The 25,776-nt window shown below is 36.1% G+C and overlaps 1 protein-coding gene and 1 pseudogene across 1 annotated transcript in view; one reads left to right on the top strand and one right to left on the bottom strand.

Annotated features, from left to right (window-relative positions):
* FOXP2 (forkhead box P2) overlaps positions 1-25,776 on the top strand; it is a 607,622-nt gene that overhangs the window by 201,479 nt on the left and 380,367 nt on the right. The gene's annotated exons all lie outside the window — the stretch shown is intronic.
* LOC116814263 (uncharacterized) lies at positions 8,093-19,074 on the bottom strand (annotated as a pseudogene).

Here is a 25,776-nt window from a genome sequence, read left to right on the forward strand (position 1 = left end):
CTTTCCCCAATCTTTACCTCAAGAGAGAGGGAAACCAAAATGCCCAGGCTTCTTCAGAATTATTCATTAAGAGTTTCACCATGAGCATAGGATAGGCCTCAGGATCTTCACTTTCTACCTAAATTTCTCTACCAATTTCTACAACTCTCTCAAGATACACTCCATAATTTCTCTGAGAGATTTTTGTCAATGTTCTTTAGTTATACAGTTAAATATTTCCCAGGTATTTTACCTTCTGTTTGGCCTATGGATTGTTTTTTGGTTCATTTCTTACCAGTTTTATTATTTTACCAGATACACGTTAAAATGATCCCACATTTATCTAGCATTTAAGATTTTCAAAGCCCTTTGGCAACATTTTACTTCATTTTACTCTTAATTTATGATGTAAGTAAGGTTGACATTATTATTCTTTGAAAGTGGATAAACAAAGACAAAGAATTAAAATGATCTGGAAAAAGTTATGTAGCTTGTTGCGATTTTATAGCTAGTAATACACAATTAGACATAGAACACATGTCTGCTAACACTCAATCTTTTTTGTGGTGAGTGGGGACATTATTTGTATGTTTGCCATAGATAATGGTTATGCCAATATACTCCATCTTTATACAACCTTTTGATATATAAGATATTACTTTTGAATAACAGGATGTTTATTTGTATAATAGCAGACGGAGTTTAGATTTATAATAAGCAGGAATGATCTAACAATGAACCAGGAAAGAATGAATCATGGAATCATGAAAGAAACTATTTTTAAAAAGTAGAGAATTCCTAGAAGAGAATATAATTTCACTTGAAGTTAGTCCTCAAACTGATTTTGGAATGTGCTACTTAGACTTTTGGTAGTTATGTGCTTATAGTGGCAGTTTTTAAATATTTTTAAACAAACACTAACCACATATTGGTGTAAATAACGAATATGCATAATGCCAAAGGTTCATCCTAATGGGAAAGTGAATTCTGAAAAAGCATTTTTTTCTTGTAAATATATAGAATTTTGAACCCTTGAGCTGGAAGTATGATCATAAGGGAGGAAGAAAATGTTGGAGAAGCAAAGATTTTGGAGTCAGGTTGATAGGCGTTTGCATCCTTGCTGCTATTTTTTGGCTTTTTAAATTAACCTCTGTTAATTTTTGCTTCTCAGCTCTCAAAGAGTAAAATAGGGGACTGATAGATCTGTTTATTGTATTCTTGTAAAAATTTAGCACTTGGTACATAGCTATTTTCAAAAAATACTAGATTTTTTCTTCTCTGCTCCCTTCTCCCTAGAAAATCCCTAAATGGAACTTGATTCAAACCTCCTATTTTCAAACAATTTTTTTTTAGTTTTATCTCCATTTCATCTCTCAAAGAAGTTAAATAACCTGCCCTACATAATACTTATAAGATGGGAACTAAAATGTTTCATACAACTTATAACTGAGATTATTTGTGTATGTGGGTAAATGCATAGTTGGGCATGTGGGTGGGTGTGTTTTACTTCAAGATATTCACAGCTATTTTCAGAGTTTCCACTGCAAGACTATTAAGCTCAAATGGAATATCAGTTTTAGTTAATTCAGTAAAGTAGAAATAATTTTCATTCACGTATTTATAGAAAGTTGCTATAAATTTCATAAATACTTATTAAAGATTAGGTATCATATGAAAAATATTTGCTCTATTTTTCAAATTACTAAAAAGTAAATGGACTATGTAGGACGCTGATTTGGCAGACAGGGGTTTGGGTCAGCAGTTCAGATAGATAGCATACTGACATTCATTGTCAAAAGGAAACAGAGTGAGCAAGACTACAAATAGAGAGGGTTTAGAGTGGAGCTATTGAGAATGCAAGGTTGGAAACCAGCTGCCTGGGTTTGAATGACAGTTCCAAAACAAACCTACCTTATGTGAAACCTTAAACAAGTCACCAAGGCTCTTTTACACTTAATTTGTCAATCTAGAGAATAGAGATAACAGTTCTTATTTAATAGAGTTGAATTGAGGATTAATTGTGTGAATACATATAAAGGGCATAATGAACATTTAAAAAGCCAGTATTATTTTATTTTCTATTATATGCATTTCAGTCGTTGACTGTATTCAGGCCACGTGGCAAATACCCTGTATAGGATAATCTAATTTATGTCCAATCATGGGTCTTACAAGAAATGGGAAATATGAGTTAATTCTGTATCTTAGTTATTTTATGCTGTTATAACAAAGTACCATAGACTGAATGGATTATAACCAGAAATTTAATTTCTCACAGTAATGGGTGCTAGAAGATTAAGTTCAGGGTGTCAGCCTCTGGTGAGGGCGTTCTTTCAGGTTATAGACTGCCATCTTCTTTCTCGTGTCCTCACATGGCAGAAAGGGGATGAGAGAACTCTCTGGGGTTCCTTTTATAAAAAGGACACTAATGACATTCATGAGGGTTCCATCTTCATGGCCTACCTACCAAAGGTTCTACCTCTTAGTACCATCACATTGCAGGGTAGGATTTTAACATAGGAATTTGGGGACAACACAAATATTCAGTGTATTGCATTATGTACCTGTGCTCTCTGTGTTTGGTTAGAATGTGTATTAGTTTTCTATTACCATATGATGAATTTTCATGTATTTAGAAGCTTAAAACAACATACATATATCATCTCACAATTTCTGTGGGTAAGGAGTCCAGGCACAGTTTAGCTAAGGGTCTTAAAAGGCTGCAATCAAAATGTCAGCCAGGTTGCATTTCATTTAGAGCTCAGGGTCCTCTTCCAAATTCACGGGTTTTGAGCTGAATTCAGTCCACTGCAGTTTTAGGACTGAGATCCTCAGCCTCTAAATTCCACCTACAGCTCCTCCCATGTGGCACTCTCCATACACAGTTTACAAATAGCAGCTTGCTTCTTTAAAGCCAGCAGGAGAGTCTGTACTGCATGCTAGCAAAATGGAACATATATATATATATATATTTATTTATATATATATTTATATATATTTATTTATATATATATTTATATATGTATACATATAACATATATACATATATAACATATATAATGTATATATAATATATAATATATATGTTATATATATAAAACATTAATACACATACACACATGTGTGTATATATGGATGTGTGTGTATATATGTATATGTATAATGTGTGTATGTATATTAAAGTAATCATCAGAGTGACAACCCACAACCTTTGCCATGTTCTATTGGCTGGAATCAAGTCACAGGTCCTGCCCACACTCAAGGGGAAGGAATTTTACAGGGCATGAACATGGGGGCCACCCTAGGGACTGTCTGCCAAAGCATGATAAACTTAAAATTCATGAAATATGTTACTTTAACGTTTTATAATTATGTTACAGTTAATAATATTATTGAAACATGTAAAATTTTATTTTCATAGAGTTTTCTTACAGTGTAATTCCCAGCAGACTATTACTCTTTGCCTAAAATTCATCCATTGTTTCCAGCTGGCCAGAACCACCAGACTAATTATAACCTAGTGTGGTATTTAGTACACTCCAGAATGTGGCAAAACCCAAATATCTTACCTTTTCTCTTTACTCTGATATGCATACCTTTAACTACATGTTTTACGCTTTCTTGCCTACATCTTTGTCAATGTACATCTTTTTCATTGTTTCGGTCCCATTCTCTATCTTTTTAAAGCACATTTAAATTTCTACCTTTTCCACTATATTTTTCTTATTTCTTACCTCCTTTTTAGCTAGCCTAGGACTTTTTCTGCATAGTATCCTACCCTATCATAGTCAATCGGATGTTACAGACATGTGATCATCAATCTAATTCCCCTGCTACCTATAGAGATCACAGAATGTTGCTCATTTGTGTGTTTCTTACAATGTTGCATATAATAGTATCTTTAGAAATATTCACTGAATATGTAAAACACCTTCTTGATTTAGAACAGTGGTCTAACAGCCAATATTCAGTTTGACAGTCATATTTCAGAAGATGTTCTTTATAAGTTATTCATTCTTATATTGGCTCAGTAATTTGAAATATGTACCTCAAATAACCCTTAAGTTACTTGTGAGAATCCATTACAACTTACACCTTTGAAACCAATTACATATGGGAAAAACACAAATCACTGGAGTCCAGAGGGATAGCTGTGGTAGGCAGCCTCTAAGATGGTCCCCATTTTCTGGTTTTCACCCCATTATATTTTTTCCACCCATATTTACCAGGGTTGGCCTATGTGATCAATAGAATATGGCACAAGTTCTGTTTGCTGGTATGTTGCTTTTCTGATTAGGTTATGCATGATATTAAGACATATGTTTTGAGTTGCTTTTCTTTCTCCCACTGTCTTGCCTCTGTCTCTCTCTGTTTCTGTCTCTCCCATTCTTGCACATGACTTGCTCTGGGGGAGGCTGGCTGCCATGGAGAGGTATTCATAGTGAGGAACTAAGCCCTTTAGCAAACAGCCAGGAAGGAGCCCACAAACAATTTGCAACTTCCTGAAAGACTCTGAGTCTAAGCCACCCAGCTAAACCACCCCTTGATTCCTGAGCCTCAGTAACTATTTGAGATATGATATAATTTGGCTGTGTCAGCACCCAGGTCTCATCTTGAATTGTAGTTTCCATAATCCCCACTTGTTGTGGGAAGGACCAGTTGGAGATAAGTGAATCATGGGGCGGTTTCCCCATCCTGTTCTTGTCATAGTGAGTTCTTAGGAGATCTGATGGCTCTATGGGGGGCTTCCCCCTTCACTGGGCACTCATTCTCTCTCCTACCACCCTGTCTTCAGAAGAAGTGCCTTCTGCCACTATTGTAAGTTTCCTGAGGCCTCCCCAGCCATGTGGAACTGTGAGTCAATTAAACCTGTTTCCTTTATAAATTACCCAGTTTGAGGTATTTCTTCATAGGAGCGTGAGAACGGACTAATACAAGATAATAAATGGTTTTGTTCTAAACTGCTAAGTTTGGGTGGTAATTTTTATGCACTCATAGATAATTAATACATTATATATTATTTCAACCCTAAAATTATATGCACAAATTTCAGCACTGCCCTTGACTTTGAGGGGAATATAAAGATTAACAGTCTATGAAATACAATGTCTCTCAGGCATATGTAATAGAAGAGATAGGTATGTATATTTACAAGATAGCCAAATGGAAAGAAAACGTGCAATGTTTAGATTCACCTGGAATACTGATTTCACAACATGCAGAAGCTGCTTTTAATATCTTGCCCATTGATCACATCAATGTTGGAGAGTCATGCTTACTCATGACTGCGTACGTCTGTGTGCTGGTCTGATACTCATTCTTTGTAGAAGAGCTGCTTGGAATAAATACCCATATGCTAACAGGATCTGGGCTTGCAGTATCTCTTCTACTAATATATCGTGATAGTTTTCTGCTATCTTTTAATGTCCTTTATGGAGGTGTAAATACTAGAGTCATATGGAAGTATCTAGATATATGTACACATATTTGGAGTGCTGTACTTTGAAGCATTGAGCTCACTAGAAAAATAATACATTTGGTTTCCAGAAAAGTGAATTGAAAAGTATGTATCAGCAAGTAATAGAGCAACATTTAAAAAAAAAATTCTCAGCTGGGTGTGGTGGCTAACACCTGTAATCCCATCACTTTCAGAGGCCGAGGCAGGGGGATCACCTGAGGTCAGGAGTTAGAGACCAGCCTGACCAACATGGTGAAACCCCGTCTTTACTAAAAATACAAAAATCAGCTGGGCATGGTGGTGGGCGCCTGTAATCCCAGCTACTCAGGAGGCTAAGGCAGGAGAATCACTTGAACCCAGGAGGCGGAGGTTGCAGTGAGCTGGGATTGTGCCACTGCATTCCAGCCTGGGCAACAGATAGAGACACTGCCTCAAAATAAATAAATACACACATACATACATGTATACATACATACATACATTCCCATTAAACCATAACTCCAAATTTCATTCCTATTGATGTGATGATAGAATTTGGACAAACATAATGCACTGTATTAAAAAAAGAGAAAACGAAAACTTGTTCATATTTTTTAAATGAGAGTTTATGTTTATAGTTTTAAATTTGTGGCTTGGAACTATCCGCTAGTAAAATTTTTGATATCGTTATACAAAATAGAAAATATGGATTTTAACTGGCCTGCTTTTCAATTCAACTGAACATTAAGTACCCTTTTAATGGTCTTATTTGCTGGGAAGTGCACCATTATAATAATCTGCTTTTTACAGCCCATATCAAATATGAACCAGCATCACTTATTACAAAGTTTGTGCTTTGGGAGACATTTTCACGGCATCTAACAGTACTACTCCACATTTCTTGGAATTAGTCTTTAATGATCTCATTTTCCAAAATGAGTTGTTGCTCAAACTTACTGATTGTTTTGTGGTTAAAATCTAATCCAGCAGCTATATTTAAAATGTCATACAAATTTTTAAGGAAAGGTTCACTGAAACTACTGTTACATTAGTAATTGTATGAAAATGGTATAGAAGAGATACCATGCAGCTTGAATGTTTTCGTTTTTTTCCCCTTTATGATATCCAAGGGATGACTATGAAACCTCATTTTAAACTGTTGGCAATTTGAGTTTTTACTATTGTCTGCCAGAGAACAGAGGACTATTACTGTAGGTGTCATGTAAAATGAAGTTATAGTCTGAAGCCTCCTTTTAGCTGTCAGCCTTATTAAGGAGCTCTTCATGTGTTGAACCTGGCACCTGGTGTTGTATAAGCAATGCATGTGAGAGCCTGGGGAGAGCTTTCTTTCTCTTTTCTGTGGCCTTTATTAGGCTTGGCTCACATTTTCACTGTTGCTTTGCCTTATTCCAACTTTTTAGCTGCATCTCACAGCACAGTAGGTCTAATGTAGATTGACTCCTTTGCCTGAAGACTGATTGAAACTTGTGTCTTGGAGTTGCTAATGCTCACTGAACCATTTTATTGAAGATAAAGTAAATAAAATAGATTGCCATATGAGAATTCTCTGAAATCAAATGGAATAATTTGCTAGGTTTAAGCTCATAAAGAAAGCACAGCAGTGAAACAGAATACTTTTTATGTTCAGTATATTAAGGGGTAAATATTCTTGATATATTAGACTTAAAATATTTAGGTTTTTCAGTACAATTAAATGTTAAATATAATTCTCAACTGCCATGTTATTTTTGGTGTTAAACAATGGGTTCTCTCCAAGAGAGTAATATGAATAAAAACTTTTGGGACTACAATATTGTGATGATTTTTTTTCTTTCTCTTTTTGTGACACTTAAGTGTATGGATCAGTAGTCTCAGATAATTTAATAAACAACACAAATGAATGGATTTGCCAGAGTACACTTTAGAATCGTAAGTTTGGAAAATAGCAGTAAACCTTAGCCTACCCAAAGATAATATTAATTTTGAGCATTTTATTCATTAATCAAGATTATGTGTTCACATAAGAACAACCTTTTCTGAAAAGTATTCTGTGGAGTTTTTTTTTTCTTTTTTGAATAAGACTGTTAGGTTTATTCAAAGAATAATTGCAATATATGTGTTTTACATATCATGTGAAATAATTAGGGGAAGGAAGAAAAATGTTAAAGTGGCCTTAGCATCTTGAATCCTGTGAACTTACAATAGCATATAATGCCACAATAACATATATTGACACATTTGATTTGTGAAATACAAAGATCTGAGCCCTTGCATGAAGATATTTTGAACATCTGATGCAGAGAAATGAAGATCTCTTATATGATTGCTGGGTCAGATGAAAAGTAAACATCTATAGAGGACAGATCAATAAAAGAATTTTGTAAGAAAATTTCTGAACTTGCTGATTAAAGGCAGTATCTCTCTTGAACCTTATAAAGATTCTGTCACATTAATCTTTCTCTTATAATTTATCTTGTGGTTTCTCCAAATTTAAGATAATTTCCATCTGTGCCCCTCTTAAAGGTGTATAGTTAATTTTTTAAAAATTTTGCTAAAACATTTCATTTGTTTCACAGGTGATGATTTATGTTTACTTTTTAGTTATATCCACTATATGCATTTTTTTTTTTTCTGTCAAGCTACTCTTTATTTCAGGGAGAGGGCAGGGCAGGGGGCTCAGTCTTTCTTGGCAGCGACTTTCCTCATGGCTCCCAGAACGTTTCTCAGCTCCTCCTGCTTCCTCTTGGCGCGGATGTGTCCCCACCCTTTTCTCAGTGAAACTTGAGGGCCCGTTTGTCCTTGGAGACCTTCAGTGACTCCATGGCGCGCAGCTCCTATGGGGCGAACCCACACACCTCTGAATCATGTCCCGCACAAACTTGGTGTGCTTGGTCAGGCGCCCGTGGTGGCGGCTCTGCCTGGGCTTGCTCACGTTCTTGGTCACCTTGTGGCCCTTGTTGAGGCCCACTGTCATAGGGGTAGCCCAGAGCCATGGCTGCTGCTCTTCAATGGCGGCCGTAGCGGAAGCACTATATGCATTTTTTGCCTCTAAGTGCCCAATAGTCCATCAGTTCGCACAACTATTAACTATTTTTTATAATGATTTCCACTAACCCTGTCACAGACATAAAAGATACATTACATTCTCATAAGAACAGTAAGCCGTCTGAAAGAAATCCTTGACACTTTTTTGCCTTTTAAAGTAACGTTGTCTGTTGAGAAGAGCTGCTTTCGTTCTTGACCATGACTTTGACTATTTTTCTTCCGTGGGATTCAGTCAGTTTCGAGGTTCAGTCAGTTTCAGGGTTCGGGTTGTCTCCAAAATTATGTGAGGCTGAATAAAAATAAACATGCTCCATGTTCCCTTGTGAGTGAACTGACAGAGAAGTTACCACACTGCAGTTTTTCCTCATATAGTGGGGCTGAAGGTATAATTAGTTACCCAATATTTTTAAAATAATGCTGTTATTTTTAGTGTTCCAGTGCCGTTATATTGTATACTTATCTTCATTATTATATTCTATACTTATTTCCTTCTGATTGATCAGTAAGTGTTAAAGTCTATTCCTTTATCTAGAAGTACAACTTATTTGCTATGGACTCCAGCCATTTCTTTCTTTTGAGATTTTGGTTTTGAGTGTGAACTTGCCCTCAGGAAATCGTGTGTCAAGAAAAGTTTTCTCAAAATGAGGAGAGCATTACATGGAAATCTGACAAGGCTTAGTTCCTTTAACAATATATTCTAGACTTGTAGCAACATGCCAAACTGCAGATCAGAGAACTTGCAGCAGAAGAGCTGCATTTGTTAAGTCATTTCCTGTGCTCACCCTTGACTTCTCCTGTCTCTCTGTTCACCACTTGTTTCTGCTTTGTCTTTATGCTTCATTCTCCTTTTCAAAATGCTTCATTGTCTCCTTTATATTATTAGTATTAAGTAGTGCATGTTCTTTGATATTACTGTCTGGTCTCTCAGTCAGCATGCTGAGCTTCAAATAATAAAAACAATAATAGTAATAACAATAATAATACTATCCAACATGTTGTAATATCAGGTATTCTTCTCAGTTATCCACCAGCATTAGCTCATTTAATATTCACAATCTAATAGCTACATACTTGTGAGGTAGAAGGCAATATAATCTTCATTTAACAGCTGAAGGTGTGGGGCTCAGAAAAGTTAAATAATTTGCCCAGTGTTGCCTAGTTACTGTGTGACAGAACTAAGACTTGAACTAAGGCAGTTTAGCTTCAAAGCTCTCCAGTACTCTATTGCCCAGGACAATTGAACAACTTCTCATGTGTTTTCACTGGTGGCCTAAAACACAGTATGTATTTAAGCATAAAAAGGTTTATGATGCAGTTCCACACCTGTATATTAAATTTTTGGAAGCTAGCATAGTTGAAATCAGTTAACTTCTGAATTATAGAATGTATTTTAAATAAATCACTTTACTTTCAAATAGAGACATGTGGACTAAGGTATGAAAATATTAGTAAGAACTCATTAACCATATGTACAAAATTAGAAAGAGTGACTTGTATTTAGTGTTTCAGTCAACTGAAAGGGATTGTTTCATATACTTTAAAATTTTAGTAGGCTAATATGCATTCTGAAACTTTATTTTTATTTTCACTATAGGTTTAATTATCTTACATAATTATAACAAAAATATACTAAACCTTAATTTTGCAACCTTAAAAATATACTGCTCAAGGTAAATAACTATACAGTATATCATTCAAGATGCTTTTGTGAGTAAAAAGGATTCTGTTAGTATTTACCCCAAGCAATAGGTATATATTGGGACTATCTTGGGTGAAGATGTATGGACACCCTACTTGAAGCAGAAGCTGTTAGTTGTCATTCCAACATCCTTTCTTCTCTTTTTTCTTTGCTAACAGAACCCTGATGTTATTAAGACATACTTTATTACTATACATAGCATATACTTCATGGGAAACTGACCCCATATCTAGTTCCAAGAGGTGGATCCTGACTAGGTAAAACCAATTATGATAATCCTATTCTTTTGCCAGTATGGCTTATTTATATTTTATTATTAATTTAATAAATATTAAATAATGTTAAGTAACTTCTCTAAAGTTATATAAATAAATAAATTTAGTGTTTAATTTATTAAACATGAAGCCCTTTCTACCTTTTGATCAACTGAGATAGTAACTTTCTATTTAATATATTTCGATTTAGAATTTTTGTCACTTAAAGCTATAAATATTCTAACTAATATACTCATTTTAATCATTACTTGAGGAGTTGGACCCTCACCAGACTTTCACATTACAGGGATTTCTATTTGCATAATGCAGGGTGGGTTTAGGGAAGAGAATTGAGGAGCTTAATAGGGAAAACAGGGATGGAAGTTTATCTCCCAAGAGTTCAGAAAGGTTATTAAAATGAATCGAAAAGTGGTTTCTTTGTCTTTTGTCTTCTGAAAATGATTTAAGGAAATCAAAGGATTACACAGTACTCATTTACACTTTCAGGTTGACATAGATATTCCTTGCAATTTCTGTGACATTTTCTTACAGGAAGGCTTATTCCAATTCTTCCAGCAGCTACCCTTACACACACTCACACACGCACATACACACACACACAACTTTACTTTTGGTGGGATTTTTGAGAGGAAATGAAAAAGAGATTTAAGCTACTAGCTTTTTCTTATCTGAAGATAGCTGCTTCTCTGGTTCTTATTGTTATACTTTAGGCAATTAGATATATAGATTCTATATTTCCTTACATCACAGATGACGATTCAATCTATATAACTATAGGAAAGGGAACTGGTTAAGTTAGAGCATATAAAACAATAGAATAACAAATAATATTTAGATAAATGAATAATGCAGGTGTGAAGCACTATTTAAATAACATATTTTCCTTAAAATATGTATTTATTTATTGGAAAATTATTATATGCAAAAATATCAGTGATTATTTCTGGGAGATAGAGTATATAAAATATTTTCATTTTCCTATTTATACATTTAATGATTTTCTATATTATTTCAACTTTGTTCATCAAACACATTTTTTTCCCGAAACAAGAAAAATTATTAAAATAAAATAGAAAAAGTTCTTATTCTCAACTGGTTGCAATTCTCTGAGTAGTACACTACTATAGGTATAATTAACCAGATGCCTCATTGCTCAAGCATTCTTAGTAATAAAGATTTAATATATCTTTTCTTGTGTTTCTGCTCAGAATTTTCATATCTGTAAAGACAATGTTGTTGTGAATCACAACATCATTAGAAACTGGAATTTTAACCTGGAGAGTTTTTTTTTCGTTGGTATCTGTACACTTTTCAAAACATGTAAATGTTAGCTACTAAATGGCTTATCTTTAAAAACTGTCTTTAATAAAATCCGAAAAGCACTCCTTTTCATTGTGAGAGATAATATAGAATTAATCCTAAGACAGAACTGACTAGGCCAAGTGATTCTTAGCCCCATGAGACAATGAGATACAAATCCCCTTTTACACAACCATGTTGTAATTCTCCCTTTACTAATATGAAAGGTAAACTTTTAGATATATATTTGAGATATATTCTTTCAAAAATCAACATAATGTAAATGATTGATATGCTCAAATTAGAATTTATATTCCCTATCTTAACGAAATAGTCATATAAATGCCCTACTTGCAGAATAGCCTTAATTTTGACAGCCAAAAAGAGTGATACATAGACCATCATTAGTGCTGTTTTTCAAAACACTGAAAACCAGACAAGTTAGAAACAAAACAAGTATTACTTTGATATAAGCATCATTGAACTCCTGGAAAATTCATTCTATATTAAGAATATAAAAATACCCTTATTTCATACATAAAATAAGGTTAGGTCTAATCACAAGTTTTTTAGTTTCACAAATATTTGGAGAAAGTCTTGAAAGATGCAGTAGCATTCCTCATTATTGTGGCGGACTACCAAACATGACTCCTGTCCACACATGTTAACAGTGTCTCAAATTGTTACATTCAAAAATTCTCCCCATAATTTTCCAAACTCCTCTTAAATAGTGGTATGCCCCTCACTGAGAGGCTTTGGTTTTGGTACAGGGAGACCTAAGTTCTTCATCTCTGCTACCATCTGTAAAGTTGGACAAGTGTGTTTATCTCTCTGAAGTTCAGATCTGTGATTTATTGATGGAAAATGATATAAATGAAAAGGGCATTTTGTACTGGGTGTCTATGATCTCTTTTAAGTATAACATTTTGTAATTCTGTAAAATAAAGTCTTCTATCTTATCAGCATAACTTGGAGGAATCCTCTAAGAATGTTTGTTTAGAAAGATTAACTTTCTAAAATGATTCCCTTGCATCTCAAGAGCTGGTCAACATCTTACACAATGAGTATTTCCCCTGACTTCCAGTACTTGGCATTTGTATAAATTCTCTGTGGCTTTCTGCCATACTTTTTAGGCAGCTCATTTAAGGTAATTAAAATGGTAGAAGTATCACCCATCGCTATATGACAACATTTGACAAGGTCAGCATTAGTGATTTGTATAAAAAGCAGAAGTGATTAATGATAAAAAGTGGAAGTAAATCTCTGAGGCTGTTGATTAGTAGAAGTCAACCCATAATTTACTCTTACTGAATTTGAACTTCTAGATTGTAATTATCATGATTACCTAACAGTATTTATTGACTTCTGTCTTACATGTAATTCCATATTTTGATCTTTGTTAACTAATTCAAATGTTTTTTAGGAATCTGCAGGTTATAACAGTGGTTGGTAGAGCATGCACTCACACATGTGCAAATATGATTCATTCAGAGAAATTGCCATATACACCTTTATACTCACAGCATATGAACTTTTGATGGTAAAACCACTGGGTTTTAGACATTTATATATATGTACAAATATTCATGTATTAATGAAAACCTATGTGGAAGTTCCTACTTGCTTCATACTTCTCAGTTTGAAAGCACTTTAAAAATATTAAATCATTTAATACTCAATAACTTTAAGAGGAGATAATACTATCATTTCTCCCATTTTAAAATAAAGAAACATAATTTGAAGTTAGTAAGAATAGAGACAGTATTTAAACTTAAGCAGTTTGGTTTCAGAATCTGTAATTTTAGCCTATGAATTATTGTGGTGGACACACCAAAAGATAACTCTATAATGAGCCAAAGCTTTGTATAATTCCCTTCAATTGAGTGAGGGTGGAACCTATGACTTGTTTCTAGCTAATGAATATGGCACAGATTATAGAATAATCATTCCATAAATATATGAGACTCCATCTTAGCAGACTGGAGCAAGTGATTATTCTGCTGGACTTGAAGAAGCAAGCTGCCATGTTTTTGAGAAGGCTGGGAAATGGCCACATGGTAAGGAACTGTCAACAGCCTCTCAGGAGTTGAAAGGAGCCCCAGTCTAGAGCCAGAAAGAAAATGGAGATCTCGGTCCTACAAATCCAGGAATGAATTCTGCTGACAATCAAGTGAGCTTAGAAGGGGGTCCTGAGCTCAAGAAAAAGAACACAGCCTGGTTTATACCTTAATTGCAATCTTGTGAGAGCCCGAGCAGATGACTCGGCTAAGCTATGCCCAGATACCTGAGTCACAGAAATTGCAGGGTAATAAATGCATGTTCCATTTTGCATCAAGTTAGTCATAATTTGTGACACAGCAATAGGTAGCTAATACAATTTTGAATAGTTGAAATAAAACCCCATATCACTTGTTGTTAAATGAGTAATTGTCACAGATAACGTGGAACTTGAAATGATTTTTGAAGGATAAAATTGAGCTGTTTGGAATTTTGACTATGTGATTGTGAAAAATCCTACGCATACAAGAAAAGGTATGATTGAAGGCAATGATATTTACATTTGGGAAAATTTTAAGACATGTTTGGGAAATAGGAGATATTTATTAAAGAACTTGCGATGTTTTAAAGGAAATCTCAACTTATAAAGGGAATTTGAAAGTCATTGAGTGATGTTAGTAGAAGGCTTGTTTGACCAAAGCACTGGAGCAGAGGATGACTTCACATCGAGCATTCATCTTTCATGCCCTCTAGTAACCATTTTCCTTATCTCTTTTCTTTGTAGATCGTTTTTAAACCTTTGTTTCCTAGTTAATCTCTTTTAGAACCAGAGTTTTACTCCTTCTGTGTTCTTAATCTGCTCACCGTTTTCTATTTGTTGTCTGCCTTAGAAATATGAAACTAGAGGTTTTAAAAAATCTTATTGATAATATACTTTTAATCTCAACTTTTGGGGCAAGTTTACTCATTTCTTTACAGTTTAGTTATTGGTTAGTTGTGAACTTTGTGACTCATTGTGATGAATAATTTGTAAAATAAGTTAATTTTAAACAAAGTGTATACAAGTAGAACATTGACTATATAAACTGATGCTCTAAGAATGAAACATGAGATGTTTTATTCTCTTATTTATTCTTTCACATTTTATGGCTGCAGGCTTTATACCTTTATGAAATATTTCATAATTTTAAGTATATTGATGAGAATAAGTATGGCAAATACTTAACAGAAGGAATTCAAATGAAATTATAATTAGATAACATATAGTACATTGTAGTCTATGTAATAACAAATAGGTACGTGGATTTACTTTAAATATTTTAAAGTTCTTACTATAGGATTATTTGCTTGTGATATTACAAGTGACCTAGTATTTGTGGCCACAGAAAGTAGCTTTTAGCAAACAAAATAAACTCTAGCTTCTAAAGGTCTTTAATTAATATGGGTTTCCAAGTTTTACATCTTAAACTCCAGTGGCTAATCACATGAAGAATGGTAAATAAGTGTGAGGAGGCTCAATGCTAGACTACAGAATAAATAGAATTTGTTAATAAAAAATTATATCCTTCATTTTTATATTGTTAAAATAGAGGCTGGGCATGGGGACTCATGCCTGTAATTCCAACACTTTGGGAGGCCGAGGTGGGCAGATCACTTGAGGCCAGGAGTTCAACACCAGCCTGGCCAACGTGTCGAACTTGTCTCTGCTAAAAATAACAAAAATTAGCCAGAAGTGGTGATGCGTGCCTGTAGTCCCAGCTAGTCGGGAGGCTGAGACATAAGAATCGCTTGAACCTAGGATATGGAGGTTGCAGTGAGCCAAGATTGCGTAGCTGCACTCCAGCCTAGGTGACAGAGTGAGACTCTGTCTCAAAAAAAAAAAAAAAAAAAATACAGTGTGCATGTGGAAATTTCGTAAATTGAAGTTCAGATGATTTCTTTCTCTATAATCCATGTTCTCTTAATGATACTTTGTCTTTACTGTTAATAATTAACATTTCCTACATGTTCTCCTTTGCACATCCACAAAAATGGTTTGAAATGTTTCTGAAACAACGTTAAAGGCATTTAAGAATAGAATAGAGCATTTAAGAACAGCAATTCTGTGTGCTGAAAAGACATTAACTATACAAATAGTAAGCTAGGTATATCATATATTTTGTCATTAAATATTTTATAAAATTTTTACTATGTTGTATTATTCTAGATATTTTAAAAAGCTTGTCATTTGTATGATTAATATAAGAATGAAAAAATACGATATGCTTGACCTCATTTGACTTTCTGACGTTGAATCATTTAAAAGGTTTGTAAGATGTTTAATTACCAAAAGGTATGATCATTATTCATCTCATCATTTGATATTTAACGTCAACTGAATTGCCTCCCTGGAGTGCACTGTGTTTCACAGATCAATAGATTTACCAAGAGCTTGAAGGAGAGCTTTAAACGTTCGTTGAAAAGAAGGAAAAATATATCCCTCTTGTAAAATGGCTTACATATTCATTTCATCAGTTTCATAATTATTTTATTTACTTCTATGAATAAGTCTCCTTATAACAGTAGTTTTGGAGTATTACATCTCCTTTAAGTAAATTAAATTATAGTGTTCATCAGATTTGTTTTACTCAAATGCACTGAAAATTCTGTAACAGAGAAATACAGAGGTAGATTTCTTGAATAAATTCTGCTTTTGAGAGCTATCTTAAATGACTCTTATTTAAAATATGATTCCCAATATTCAGTACAACCCCTGTAAAATGATTCTTATAAAACCATTATTTTATATTCCATCCAGTCCTTACACATTTATGAGGAAATTGTACAGTAAGAAGTTTAGAACTGGAAGAGGAATTGTTCCTTCTTTCCCACTAGCTCCTTGGATGCTCCCTAGTTCTGATGTAATATCATTGAAATGCAGTTAATGAAAACATTTAAAGTCTATTGTGTTTGCTCTGTGCCAGGTCTTCTAATCACTTTACACATATTAACTCGTTTAATATTTCACCAGTCTTATAATATAGGTACTGCTATTCCCATTTTTGCAGTTATATAACTTGCCCAAGGTCACATAGCTAATAAATAGAAGAACCAGATTTGGGCCCTTGTAAGTGGGTCTTAACCACTTATAAATACTGTCCCTTGGGCACAAGGGGAGAGTCATAAAAAAAGCACTTGGGCTTTTTCTTTTTTACACTTTAGCCAAACTAATGTTAATCTTCATGAAAAATAATCTAAGCCGTCACTTTCTGTGCTACCCCTAATCTGTGGTGGTTTGGAGAACGGTATATATATTAAAATAATAGGATTCTCAATGTGTTATTAGATTAGCCAGAGAGTACCAGGTCTGGTATTTGATTTTACCCTACTTACATGTAATAAGTCAACTTGTTACTCTTTCGTGGATTCTAGCAGAAGACATGAAACTCTTGGAGAGTTTCATGCAAGCCACATGAACATTAGTTTCCTTTGCTCCCAAGTGCTGCAGGGGTGATACAATATGGCCAAAATGGATCCTGTGCACACACAGGGTATTCATTACAGCCGAGGAACACTCAGCTAGGGATGTCTGCTACTTTTATAGAAAACAATAAGCAAGCCTGCTCTTTGTCCCAGATATAATACCTTATCCCTTAAGGTTATTCACTGCAAGCACAACCCTAAGAAATACACCAGGTGAAAACTGCATAGAATCTGTATTCTTGGTGCATCTGGCAAAAGGTATAGGAGGGCCAGAAGCTCATGGAGAATGTCTTTTTCAAACCTGAACCCTGCACTATGTTAGTTTCTTATGGCTGCTCTAATAAATTCCTGCAAACTTAGTGGTTTAAGACAACATAAACTTATTATCTTATAGTTCTGGAAGTCAGAAGTATGACATAGATTTCACTGGTCTAAAGTAAAGGTGTCAGGAAGGCCATGTTTTTTTTTTCTGGAGGTACAAGGGAAGAATCTGATTTCTAGCCTTTTCCAGCTTCTAGAGACTGCCTACATTTCTTGGCTTGGAGGCTCCTTCCATCTTCAAAGCCAGCAATGACTAGTTGAGTCTTTCTAACATCGCATAACTCTGACATTGGCCTCCTCTGCCTACCTCTTCCACATTTAGGTCTCTTGTGTTTACAGTGGGTCCACTGGCTAATTCCATATAATCTCCCTATTTTAGGATCAGCTGATTAATAATCTTAATTCCATCTGCAATCTTAATTCCTTTTTGCTGTGTAACATAACATTTTCAAAGGTTCTGGGGATTCAGATGTGGACATTTTTGGGAAGCCATTATTCTGCCTACCAAATATGCTGTCTTGGTTTTTTGTGAATTTTCATGAGTTGGTGACGTTGTTGGCCCACTCTGATTAACTTGACTGACAGAGGTTAGGATTAAATCATTCAATTTGTCTCATAAAGCATTTAACTAAGGCTACTATTAATAGGATTTCAAGCAGCAGGATTAAGACCACCTGTAAATATTGATCGCATTTATGCCCCCCTGAGTCCTGGACTCAGCCAATTTTGAATAACTAGCCAGGACAGACCAGTAGGTCTTATTTTAGCCAGACAAGATGTAGTCTAAGGCCAGTTAATGACCTGCACAATGGACTTCAGACAGATACACTGATATTTAGTGTCATTACCAATAATTGCAGGGGGAAACAGGTGGACCAAAAAAGAACCCCCACATATATATGCATTCTGTGGCCTTTTCTCCCTTATATACAAACATGTAACTCAACGGGGTACATCAGTTCTCTTCAAGATGCATTACCAAACTTTATTTGGATCATCTTTATACTTCAGTTTGGTTAAGTGACAGGCAGATTCACTGAATAGCTGCAGCTATGATTGCCATACATTTCATAACCTTAAGCCAACTGGGCATCAGGAGAAATGTGAATTCATTTTAGGCATATTTAAATAAGGTTGGATTAGTTTATGTGTTTGAATACATATTGGCATTGGGGCTGGGGAGAGGATGTTTAGGAGTTGCCAAGGACGGCATCAGGTACATCAAAGTAGTTTAGGTCTCATGATGTTCACATGACCTTGTCTGTTGTTGTAGCCTGTGGATGGGGATGATAAACTGAGCAACAGGTCCCATTACCAGCTGCAGGAGCTGCTTTACTTAAATGGACCATACGATTATTTTGCTGAGCTGTGGCACTAGATCTAGGAGGGAAGGAGCGTTAATTGTTCCTCACCTCTCACCTTCCAGGGTCTAAGGTGTTTTCACTTAGTGCCAGGATTGTTGCTTTCACTCCATAGCCACAAATTTGGCATACCACATTCCAGTAGCTATAATTTCGTCTTTTTTCCAGACATCCTCTAGTTTCATCTCCATCTTTCATCTTAAAGGGCAAGATGGGAATAGAAGAAGAGCTTTTGTACAAAATAGAAACCTATGATAAACCCACCTTGGTCCTCATAGGCCACTGGGGGGGACTCAGTGAACAATATACTTAACCAATTAGTCATTATACTAATGACCTAGGATTATATTAATCCAACTAAAGTATACAAGGGACTGAACTACAATTAGTTTGAACTCCCTAGGTCTCCTCATAAGTGAGTTGCCACGTGGAAGATATACCAACCGGGCTGGCTGAGGATTACTGTGGATAAAGTAAAGTGCATCATATCTAGAAACAGTCGGAGTAGAATCCTAAATTTTCAAAACAGGTCTATATAACCATCACCCTTTTCATTCTAGTCATTATCCAGGAGATGGTCAAAGGTGATAAACCCTTTTAAGGGACAGCTGCATTTAGTGACCAAATTGTCCTGCTAAAGTGTGTAGACCAAAAAGAGATGAGAGATAAAGGACCAGAAATATTTCTGAATTGCTTTTTGAGGATACTGTTACCAGTCTTCTACAATCCGGATGCCTGTGGAAGGTAGAAGCATGGACTGTTCATCAATTACCTTGGCTTGCAATCTATTGTAGGGTGATCTTTGCAATAAAAAATGTAGAATTGTCCATCTGTAGGTGGTCCATAAAGCTGAAAATATGACATAGTTAAGTTTTAGGGCCACAATATCATGGCCAGAGTTGGCTGATTAGACTGAAAAGGTGCCATCGTAATCCAAAAAAACGTCTCAACAGCAGTGAAGCATCAACGGTAGTAGCCCTGGGAGGGAGACAAAAGAGCGATACAATTTGCCAGGGGCAGGTGGAGTCAATGCTGTTGAGAGGTAATTCTCCATGATTTTCTCAAATTTCTATATATCTTGTAAGCAGAGTACTACCTAATCTTTTCAGAATGTATTTTTAAGAGTGTATAGCAAACAGTTTTGGAAGATAGAGATGTAGCTTTTATTTGCAGCAGAGAGCAGATTTGTTCACTTTTTGTTATAATAAAGACAATGTATCCTTCTGAGATAAAGATTAGACAAGTGTATCTCCCATTATAAAATATACTGGTTTCCTAAGACAGGTGATCCTCTTTGTGTGCAGTTGTCACTTGGCTCTCTTCTCATCACTCTGTGGAAACTGAAGCTCAGGAAACTGGTTTCTTGTTATCTATAATGTTAGACGCTTTCTCAGTTCTTGACAATCACCATACGATGTGTGGCTTCCTGTACCACTATACCAGTGTACCAGTTTATAGCAGGTGCTGTAAATCTGGCATGCAGTGGTAGCTTCTGCATCGGAAACATAGAACTCTGAATTGTGTGCCCAGTTTATGATGGTGGGTCCACAGCCATGACTGGTATGATGATGGATAGAGGTAGCAATAGTGGTAGTCTGGCTGGGACAGGCTTGATCAGCATCTTAATTCTAATTGATCTCATCAGATAACAGGCTTTTAATGTGGGCACCTTTAGGAATGACTCAAGATTGTCTGATCAGCAGCTACATTGTTTCCCCATAGTTCTCAGCTCTAAAGGGAGATACACATTTTTTTCTTTGAGACAGAGTCTCACTTTGTTGCCCAGGCTAGAGTGCAGTGGTGTGATCATAGCTCACTGCAGCTTCTGACACTTGGGCTCACGTGATCCTCCAGCTTCAGCCTCCTAAAGACTGAGACTACTGCCACATGCCACCACACTCAACTCTTCTTTTTTTTTTTTTTTTTTTAGATATGGGGTCTTGCTATATTGCCCAGGCTTGTCTCGAACTCCTGGCCTCATCTGATCTTCCCACCTTGGCCTCCCAAAGTGCTGGGATTACAAGCATGAGCCACTGCACCTGGTGGGAGGTATCTTTAATCTGCCAGTCTCTGCTTTTCTAAGTGGTAGACCAAATATCTGGGATATTGTCAACAGTCCAAGATATAGTAAAAATGTGGCAAAGCTCATAAAGTGGAGTTTTGGTTACTGCTACCTTGAGTTATGCCCATTGAGCTGAGTAAGTAAGCAGCAGCAATATAGGAAACATCATGAAGTTTCAGCTTAGCCAGAGTATCAGGGAAGCAGGTCCAGGCATTTAGGGAAAGTCTATAAACTGAGGGACCAATTGAGATAGCAGCTTTACCTTGAGTGGTGTAGTTAGGGTGAATGTCTCCTCTAGAGGGGTAGCTGCCACTTGTGCATATAAAACTGAGATGCCACTAGGTCTAGGCTAGCTGGCTCTTGAATGTGCCATTTCCATTTGACTACAGAAGCCTATCAAGGCCCTTCCTAGCTTAATAGTCATCATGTCCAAGTTGACCCTACCCTCAAATGGGAATGTCAGACCTGAGGGTCACAAGAGTCCTCCATATGTCAAGTGTTAGGAGAGCATAGTAGCAGATTAGCTGCCTTTTTTTTTTTTTTTTTTAAGTGGGTGTACAGTGGCTGTATCAGGCAGGTGGCACTATTTTACTGGAAATGGTCTTTCTGAGTACTCTGGCAGACACCGGAGTTTCTAGTTGAAGCTGTGGTTTTCCTTTCTCCTCTTTAGATTCTGTGTTTGTTGTTGTTGTTGTTGTTGTTGGACAACCTGGGAGAAGTTAGGGAGGTGGAGTGGGGGACAAAGGGGTGAAATTACACATTTCTCTATCGCCTGTCTTCATATGGCCATTACTAAATAGGAGAATTTCTTCTGACATTTAAGGGACACTTTTTTAAGAGCAGGAGTGAAAGTTTATTAAAAAGCTCTCTAGCAGAAATGAAAGGAAGTAAAGTACACTTGGAAGAGGGACAAGTGGGTGACTTGAGAGATCAAGTGTGCAGCTCAACCTTTTGACTTGGGGCTTTATATGTTGACATACTTCTGGGGTCTTGTGTTACTTCTCCTCGATTCTTCCTTTGGGGTGGGCTGTCTGCCTGCGCATGCTTGAGTTCACTCGACCAATTTCTGAGATCTTATAGGGAAGTTGCGGATCACCAGTTTCGGTTGTTTTCTATCTAGTAGGAGACTGCCTTTCCCTGGCGCTGGCTGTGACCAGTTATTTTAGAGAGACCGTTAACAACCACCTGACCATCACTTGATGGTCACCTGACATTCCTGATATGTGTGTGTCAGGTGGGGGAGGAGCCTCTCTTTCCCTGCTCATGACTGACTGACCTATTGTAACGTTTTCCTCCTCAAGAGTCCAAGACCCAGATTCTTTGGGGAAATGGATAAAGGTCAGTCTTCCATAACTGTTTCCTGCTGACAAAGGGGCAGTGGTGATGGTTCTGTGGGTCTTGGCCTCTTGCTAGCTGTCACGGCAGGAGGGTGGCTTTGTGGATTGGTGAAAGTGGTATCCAGCCAGGTCCAAGAAAGACAGGGGCAGGATTTCGCCATTGCCAAATATACTTCAGCAGTAGAAGCCACAAGATTACATTATTAAATTGTCCCAAGAGTCCTCCCAGTGCAAACCCCAGCTGAATGCCATTTAGTTATATTCTGGTGCGTTTTCCTTCTGCAGGAACTCAAACCAAGGTTTCTTATGTGTGCATGAGTTGGGGGCCAGAGTGACAACTGGTAGGAAACTATGTCATTCCCCAGCTAGGAGAACAGAGGGGAGGGGTACATGATAGTAGGGAGTCAAGTTTACAGGGACAGTAGGAGCAGTGGGAAGGAAACTGAATTGTAGCCTTTTCTTAAAAAAAATTCTTTATTACTCTACATTTTACTTTTAATTGTTAACCTTTTGCAATGGACTTGGTGCTTTAGTTCTGGGACCCCTTTCTCTCTTGTATACCTACTGGGCCCTGGAACCTCTTTTGTTTTTGCCCCTGTACATGTTGCTGTATTTCACATCATAGTTCTTAGTGCCTTCTGACACTTGTGCACCCAGTGTCTTATTCTCCTTACCAGCCAAGCTGGGTAGGGCAGGAGGAGGTTGCAGCAGAAGCCAGATGCATGAACTTGGCCCAGTTGTTATTATTATTATTTGCATTTACTCTCTTTTGAGTGGCCACCAGGTGCTGGGCACTCAATCAAATGAACTTTTATGTATTCAGTTCACCCAAATCTCCATATTGAATAGGGAGGTCCTGATTGCCGACATTGTTTATTTTGGGTTTGTGGATTCCATGATTCAGTAGCCATAGTCACATTGCCTTTTGTCTATGGTTGCTGGACTTGCTGTCCTATTGTCAAGAAAACAACATATTCTTTTTGCTTTTAGAAGAGTGAGGAGCAATCAGGATATCATTTGGGCAGCTTGTTTTATTTCTATCTCTCTCTGTTTAGCCTCTAAACATTATCTTAACTCCCATTCATTCGTCCTTATTCACCCCTCATCTAATACATAGGTGAGAACATTCACTTATGGAACCCAGAGAGCCTTTTCGTTTCTTCAAACCTGACCCAGAGAACCCTTTTCCTTCCTGTTCCAGCAAACCATCTCTGCTAACATCTTACCCTTTGTCAAACTTGTTGGGTTTAGGGTTTGAGTTTACCTAATAGTTTAGCAATTAGTCTATTATTATTCCATGGATACTGGCAGGACACATGAGTTGTCGGGGTCAGAGTCAAATAACTGAATTACAGCACAGCAGGCAGCATAAGCAACAGCATTTTTGTGTTGGTTCCCCTTGCCTCAAGTCTTACAGCGATGTCTACAGCCCAGATGGATGCTGTGTATGCAGTGGAGCTGCAGTGAGTTTGGGAAATCCACCACTTTGTAGCAAGCAGTAAGCTAGCCTGCTCTTTGTCTTGGTGGGAAACATTACCTAATTCCTCAAAGTTGCACAATGTAAACACAACCCTGATAAATGGCCTGGGGCAAGAGCAATCAAGGGCTTCTTGGCACACCTAGCAGAATGTGGAGAAACTTGAGAGACCCATGGAGAATCCATCAAAAGGTCTTTATAGAGTTGCACTTCCTGCCTCTGCATCTTGTCTCTCAGAGTATTTTATAACCTACCATTTTTGTGAAGAGGGGGAAATACAGTGACTGAACATCTTCACGGTGCAATCACATAGAGATCCAGAAATTCTCTGAAAATAAGGAAAGTTTCTAGACTCACTACATGCATAATTCAGGGAAATAAAAATGTGGGATTGCATTCTGTGTCTGGAGTTTCCAAGCTAAAAGACACCACTATGAACATAAGTTTATAGAATAACATAGCTTTGGCTCTTCTGTGATGAATTATATGGCTCAGTGATAACAATTTACACATGACTTTTAGGACATTAATCTTCAAAGATACTTCCACTGATTATTTGGAACATCTTTCTGGAGAAGACAGTCTCTAAAATAGAGAATTTTTGGTAAAGATGCCACAGAATATAATCTTACATTTCCATTTTACTAAATTGTTAGTCTATTAAAGGTAAAACAAAAATGTTGTCATTATTTGAAATTGTATAATTTTGTATAATATTAAAAATAACTTCAAGAAAGGATATATAATTCTAACACATATCACTTGTATGCGTTATGTTCAGGATAATTATAATCCAACATTTTATCTTGAGTCTAGTTTTAACTGATCAATATTTTTTCAAACTGAAAGTCTGGCTCCATTAGTGGTTTATACATTAATTTAGTGGATTGCAACCAGCATATTTAAAAATGTAATGTAATAGAATAAATAGAACAGAACAGAAAGCAGAACCAAAAAGAACAGAATAAAATAGAAAATACATGTATTATGGATTAATATTCTATGAAACTTTTATTTACGTGTTTTTGAGTTCTCAGTGCTAATTACATTTTTTTCTTGCTGTGGAATATGGTCACGGTAGTTTGAAAGATTATCATAAGTAATGAAACAACATTGTATTTTATATAATATAATAATTTATACTATTTTATTGTTATATTTTATATATAATATATAAAACTGTTTCTGTTGACAGATATAACTGTAAAAATCTGTGTTTGGTAAAATTTCTGGACATTTTGCTCTGCCCCAGCTGTCTTTTGCTAAGTAAGCTGTCATAGATGCACCTTTGCTCTTTGCTTCCTTCAGACGGCATGGGTAGTGTATGGACCGTAGACCTACAGTGCTCTGAATCACCTGAGCAATCTCCACTGAGCAATTTTCACGTAGTTTAATTGGATGAAAAAGCCTATGATATTGTATTAATATAAAGATATAGTCTTATATGAAATAACTGTGACCTTTTGACTAAAGGAAAGTTTGAGGCTAAGAAAGTTTAAGGCTATCTTATTCATCTTTGTGTTCCTAGTACCTAGCCTCATGTTGGCATGTAGTAGGTAGCTAATAAGCACTTACTGAATTAATGAGTAAACAGGGGACCACATTATAAATTTGGAAAGAAGCTATATTGGCAATTGATAAGGTATGTCTCTCAAATCAGGGGAATGATTTTCTTTGTAATGTGTTGTCTGCCTTATTATCAACAGCTGTGTGTTTTGTGAGGCATGGTCTCCATATTCCACTAAAACTATTAATAAAATGGATAAAGTAATGCTGCTTTTTGTGTCCTGTGTGCAATGATTATATAGATGGCTATTTATTTAACATTTCTCATGCATTGCTGTTTACTTCTGAAAGAAAAAAAAGTGGTTCTAAAATGATAAGCACCACCTTTAAGCATTCTAACATTTGCCACAAAAATCTGATAGTATTTTTGTCAGCCAGGTGCATATACTTTGCCTTCATAACATTAAATGTCAATCCAGGTTCCATCACTGTCTTTGTGTTGGCTTTTTCCCAAACTC

This window comes from Hylobates moloch, unplaced genomic scaffold (genome assembly GCF_009828535.3).
Source record: "Hylobates moloch isolate HMO894 unplaced genomic scaffold, HMol_V3 SCAFFOLD_1, whole genome shotgun sequence".
NCBI classification, from domain to species: Eukaryota; Metazoa; Chordata; class Mammalia; order Primates; family Hylobatidae; genus Hylobates; species Hylobates moloch.